The 6,672-nt window shown below is 35.7% G+C and overlaps 1 non-coding gene across 1 annotated transcript; it reads right to left on the bottom strand.

Moving 5' to 3' along the window:
- Positions 1-6,207: 6,207 nt before the first annotated feature.
- On the bottom strand, positions 6,208-6,342 carry LOC136396148 (small nucleolar RNA SNORA48). Its single transcript, XR_010749560.1, has one exon. It is a non-coding gene; the product is annotated as a small nucleolar RNA SNORA48 (small nucleolar RNA).
- Between the last annotated feature and the right edge of the window lie 330 nt (positions 6,343-6,672).

The raw sequence follows: 6,672 nt of genomic DNA, 5'->3' as shown, positions 1-6,672 counted from the left end.
CCAAGTCAGAAGAAATAAAATCGTTTTAATAAATCTTAGACTAGAGAGTTTTAGAATAAAGTGAAGAGTAACAATTTCATCTTCCAGATTTTGATCTCTGTGTAGATTCCAGAAATAGAAATAATATAAAAGCATCGCATTGATCAAGCCCCTTTATCTCCTATGGGTTTAATTTCTTTATAAAACCACATAAAAGAGGATCTATAATTAAATAATAGGGCCTGTTTCACAGCCATCTTCTTATAATTCAGACATTAGTCCTTTTTGTCTAAAAGAATTCTACTAATTTGCATATGAATTTTTAAACCTTTGTTTCTTCAAGTCCTTCCTCAACATCAGCCATTAGTGGGTATTTTTTAAAATTGTAATAAGCCTTGCCTGACTTTTGGTGGCGCAGTAAGCATCAAGCTGGAACACTGGGGTCGGTGGTTCAAAAACCTGGGCTTACTAGGCCAAGGCACATATGGAAGTTGATGCTCCCTGCTTCTCACTCCTTTTCTCTCTCTCTCCTCTCTAAAATGAATAAAGTATTTTAAATTGTAATAAGCTTTCATTTTAAAACAGATTTAGATTTAGGAAACAGTGGCAAAGATTTGCATATATATTATACATGTGGACAGAATGTTTCCGTATATTTCACACCCAATTTCACTTGTTATTCAAATATTACATTAGTATAGAACATCCTTTACAAAGGAGACAGTATTGACACATTATTAACTAAGACCATATTGTATTCAGATTTTCTTAGTTTTTAACTATGTCCATTTTTCATTTTAGGATAACATTCACGATAACACATTACATTTAGTATTCATGTCTCCTTAGGCTCCTGTTGACTATGACAGTTTCTCAGACTTTCCTTATTTTCGATGACCCTGACAGTTTTGAGGAGTATTAGTCAGACATTTTGTGGAATTTGCTTCAAGTGGGATTTATCCAATACTTTTCTCATGATTAGATTAGATTTATTGGTTTTTGTGAGGAAGACCACAGAGATAAAGTGTCATTCTCAATACATCATATCTAGGGTAAGTACTGTCAACATGAATTATCACTGTTGATGTTAACTTTGATCACCAGGCTCTGATAGTGTTTGCTAGATTTCCTCCACTGTAAAATAACTCATTTTCCCTTTCTCTACTCTTTGGAAAGATTTTACTATGCACAACATGCACTTAAGTAAAAGAGTTAGGCTCTACTTCCCTTAAGGGCAAAAAATTTAAGTTAATCATTCATTATTCTGCTGCATGGGGGTTTTGTCTATCTAAATTTCAAGTATTTAGCTATTCAATCATATATTTATATTAGTATGGACTCATAAATGTTCATTTTATATTTTGGATTACAAGGCAATACTACTTTTTTTTTTTTTTTTTTTTTTGCTAAAATTGTTCTACATTTGACCACTAGAGGCTCTTTCAATCGACTCCTATAACTTATTTATATATGCCAATAATTGTGCCTTTTATTTTGTTTTGTTTTAGAATACTTCCATATCTTCTGGTGCTACAGGACCATGTTATATATTTCTCTTCTGAGTTGTAGAATTAGCCATTTCTCCAGTGACCCAATTTCTTTTATTAGAAATGGTATTAGAAAATAATGTCGTTGCTTACAGTCTCTCTCAGCTTACTAAGCAACAGAATAGATGTGGGTATACCAATCCATGCATAGGCACAGGTCCATAAATATTTACAGTGCATTCATCTGTATCTATAGTGAGCTAAACCTAAGTTTATGCTGATGTCTCCAACTTGCAATCATCAGCACAAGGGTCATTCTAACCATCTCCCCTTACTGTTCATAACCTTCTATTAAAACAGTTAGAAACTTAGCTTCTGCTGTCCACTAGCCATTTCATTGTTCACCTAATATATTCTTAGTGTTATTTCAGTAACACAACTTTTAGATCAATTAAGAATAAAAATAAAATATTTTACCATGATTTATTCCTTCACTGATATTTGTTCTTTCTTCATAGAAACCGAAGTCTTTCCTGTGCTTGCTTTTAAAGTTTCCTTTTTGCCTTTGATATTCTGCAGTTTGAACGTGATATATGCCAAGGTGTGGTTTATTTGCTATATATCCGGCTTCATATTCTTGAACATTCAGAATCTGCTGTTTGGTGACTATCCTTAATTTTGGAAAGTTATTTGCCATTATTACCTTATATCTTTTGCTTCATTCTCTCTTTGCTTCCCTTCTAGTATTCTATTTATATGTTACATTTTTTTTTCCATTGTGGCACCATTCTCGGAAGTTAGTTCTAATTTTTTACTTTTATTTTTTGACTTTGCGTTTCAGATTGGTGATTTTCGATTGCCCTACCTTCAAGACTTCCAATTCTTTCTTCAGCCTTTTGAGTTCATTGATGAACCTATAAGGGGCAATCTTCATCTTCGTTTCATATTTTATTTCTAGCATATCATTTTATTATTTTTAGAGACACTTTGCATACTTTAACCATCTGTTCTTGCATGTTGTATACTTTTTTCCATTAAAGACCTTCACATATTAATAAAGTAATTTTATCTTCTCTGTCTGATCATTCTAACATCTGTATCATATCTGAGTCTGGTTCTGATGAGTTCTTTGTTTTGTTTTTTTCTTGGCTTTGCCATACTTTGTAATTATTCATTGAAATCTAAATACTTTCCTGGATAATCTGAGCTAAAGAAAACCAAAATATAGTGTGAATTTTTGTTATTCTGGCTAGTAATTTAGCTGTTCTCAATTTTTACTCTAACTAGGGGCTCTAGCAACTTTAAAATCATTTTGTGTGCTTGTGTCCTTATGTCTGTGGACTCCCTTTTCAGAGAAACTCTGTGTCCTGCAGCTCTTTCAGCTGTAATTTGCTGGGTTGTTTTTTTATAAGGAGTCCATTTGAGTCTGGTGGTTAGGAGAGGTGGGGAGAAACATTTTGCAATCTTCTGATTGCATATCGGTCTTCCAGAAAGCCTGTGTCTTAGGTCAGAGCCATCGTATGTTTGCTCTTTCCAGTGGCGTAGCTTTGCTTTCCCTCCAACCTCTCCTCCTTTCCCTGATTGCTGTTCTCCCATTCTGTTTTCTTGAACTCCTGGCCCCTGTTAACTACTTTTCCCCCTTATGTGATACAGAAAGCCAGCAGGTGGCTGGAGTGGGAGAAATTTCCTTGTTCCCAGTAGGAAAATCTGATAGAGTCTTTTCCCCTGAGTGTAAAGCTTTGCTATTGAAAAGTCTCTGAGTGCCTTTCATAATAATTATTCTTCCCCTCCTCCTGCCAGTCAACCCTCAACCTCCAGCAATTCTTCAGAACTACAGTGATAGTGTTCCTCCCAGCTTAGGCTCCCTGGGGTTTCTGTCCCAGGAAGGCAGCTCCCCTGGGTCACACTGCTGTGCCTGCATCTCCTATTTTCAGGAGATAATGATAACGATGGCAGTCATAGTGAAAAAAGGTAACTACTTTTCCCATTTTTCAATCAAGAAAGAATTCACCTCCTTGTCAATTTTTAGAGCTACATTTGATATCGGGAATCCTAGTCCAAATAAATTTTTTTCTGATTTACTGGTGCTTAAATAATACTAAATAAGCTGGCAAAAACAAAGTTATAATATTTTCCTTTTCTTGTGTCAATGATTTAGTTTTTTTAAGATAGTAAAAAAAATATTTTTTTTAGGTGAGAAGGGAGATAGTGAGGCAGACTCTCGCATGTGCCCTGACTAGATCAGCCAGCAATGCCATCTAGGGCCAATGCTTGAGTACTGAGCTATTTTTAGCAGCTGAGGCTGTCACACTCTGATGGTGCTATCTACTGCACCAGGGCTCATGTGTGAATCAATCAAGCCACTGGCTGTGGGTGGGGAAGAGAGAGAAAAGGGAGAGCAGGAGGGGGAGAAGCAGATGATTGCTTCTTCTGTGTACCCTGAGAAGGAATTGAACCTGAGATGTCCATACGATGGGCCAATGCTCTATCCACTGAGCCACTGACCAGGGCCTAAGTTAGTAAAACTTTAGAGGTGGTTTTAAATATATAACCAGAAGGATTTCTGGCTGTAAAAGAATTCCATCAGAGGTCCTCTGGTTAAATGCCTCATTCCCCCATAGGCCTGTCTGATGTGACTATATATTCAGAGTTAATGAATCAGAGAAATCCCACTGGGGAGAAAAAGGCAAGGTTGCAGAGGAGTGAAACAGTAAGATTCTTATTAAACAGTTAAGAATCAAGTGTTCTAAACCTGGAATTTCTAACTCTTCACGAATCTTGGACAATCATTGAAATTACACTGATTTTTAAAAACGCTGATAGAAGTTAACGCAAATAAAATTTTTTTATTAAATACAGAATAATAGGCCATGTTTTAAAGGCCTAGACTGAAAAACATGTACATTCAACTTGTTGGTCAGAAAATTACCAGAATTTAATTTATTTCTCATTTCTTCTCATCTCACATAAAATTGAGACCTAACTAATTATATGATTCTAGGAAATATTTATTATCCAAAAAGATTCTTGTTGTTAAAAATAACTAAATAGAGGCCCTGGCTGGTTGGCTTAGTGGTAGAGCATCAGCCTGGCGTGCAGAAGTCCCGGTTCGATGCCCTGCCGAGGCACACAGGAGAAGCACCAATCTGCTTCTCCACCCCTCCCCCTCTCCTTCCTCTCTGTCTCTCTCTTCCCCTCCTGCAGCCAAGGCTCCATTGGAGCAAAGATGGTCCGGGCACTGGGGATGGCTCCATGGCCTCTGCCGCAGGCACTAGAGTGGCTCTGGTCGCAACAGAGTGATGCCCCAAATGGGCAGAGCAACGCCCCCTGGTGGGCGTGCCGGGTGGATCCCGGTCGGGCGCATGAGGGAGTCTGTCTGATTGCCTCCCCGTTTCCAGCTTCGAAAAAATACAAAACAAAAAACAAAACAAAACCAAAAAACTAAATAGATTAAATAGATACAATAACTGCTTATATTATATATAACTCACACACACAAACATGCCCCCCTACACACACACACACACACACACACACACACACACACACACACCTTCACACGGTCTAAAACTCTTTTAAGTTACAAAAGCCAAGGCTAATAGTAACTACCCAAAATGTGTAATAACATGTTTCAGTAAGTCATGGGAGATATTTATTTTGGGACAATGGAGGAAGATATTTTTAGAGATACTTCTAAGTTTTTGATGGCATCCCAGCATGGAAACCCTTAAACCATGCCCCTCCCACCCCCCCAATAATCTCCACATATAGGAGAAAGGCAAACCTTTTCCCAGGTAGATACAACAACAATATTTGCGGGACAGACCTATTTTAATGCTTCAAACCTCCTGAAAGCTAGTATTTGTATAGATGCATAACTATGAAACATTATCACAGCAAACGACAAGGAACAAATAATTATTTGTGATGAAATTTATATGCACTTGGAGCAAACTACACAGAAAACAAACTAACCTAAAAATCCTCTTCAATTAGTGTGCCAGTCCTGACTGAAGGTGTTGGTTATACTTGAGTATTGAGCTTGTACAATACAGACCATAGTGTGTTACAAGCGTAGATCAGAAGATAAAGAACCAGCAGGAAACTGTAAAAATCATTTTTCTTTTATGGAAAAAATAAGACTTAACATTAGCTTTGAGACTAAATGACATGTGTATGAGTTCTGCATGTGTGACCCATGAAGGGAAAGCATTGTGAACTCTTTGTTCAGATTCATTTCCTAGCCCTACTACTTCATAGTGGTATAATCTTGAGGAATGATTCAGTTTCCTAATTCTGAGATCATGAATATAACAGCGCCTCACAGCCATAGGGTCATTATGAGGATTAGATGATGAAGAACATGCAATGTGCTTAGAAGAGTGTTTTACACTTAATGATTTTTCAAAAAAAAAATGTTAGCTTCTATTATTATATGTTGTAAAAATAATATATAAAATGAAAAATGGTGATATGGGAAATATGCATTTGTATAATAAATTATGTCTGTAATATGCTCTAATAAAATGATGTATACTATAGATATATAAGATACACTGAGTATATATACAGTTAATTTTGTATATATTTTTATTTAAAGTTTATGTATACATACTTAGATTAATGGTATACTTTATAAAGTTGATTCTATACAGTATGCCATTTTCAACTTATACTTCTATCATTCAATCTACAAAATCATACATCAAAAGAAAAAAATTTCAAATATATATATATTTATCCATGTGTCCAGGGCATGAGCCAGGCACAGGCTCAGAACAAAAGCCAACCTAGGATTAACAAGGAATTACTCTCTCTCTGGTTGATATGACACAAGCATCACCAACCAGGAGCAACTCTACCCAGCACAGGAACAAAATATCAAAAATTATTTTAACAATTTATATTAAATCACCTGACATTGGAGTATCAAAATTTACAGAATAAAAATTATTTATTGAAAGAGAAATATGCAGTAGGCTTAAAATTACTGAGTTTTGTAGATACTTGACCACCTATGAATATTAATTTAATCTACCTTTTGGGGAAAAGTATTCATGATTTCCATTAAGGGCACATTTTATACATAGATGATGAAGTTTTATGGTAATTATTCAAATTAATTATACTTGTAATCTAGTTTCAGCATATAATTATCTACTTTTTATTTCATATTTTATTAAATAGTGTTCTTGAAACTGAGGAC

This window comes from Saccopteryx leptura, chromosome 2 (genome assembly GCF_036850995.1).
Source record: "Saccopteryx leptura isolate mSacLep1 chromosome 2, mSacLep1_pri_phased_curated, whole genome shotgun sequence".
Lineage (NCBI taxonomy): Eukaryota > Metazoa > Chordata > Mammalia > Chiroptera > Emballonuridae > Saccopteryx > Saccopteryx leptura.
Note: the sequence above shows the minus strand (reverse complement) of the source record. Positions and strands in the feature narration are given on the sequence as shown.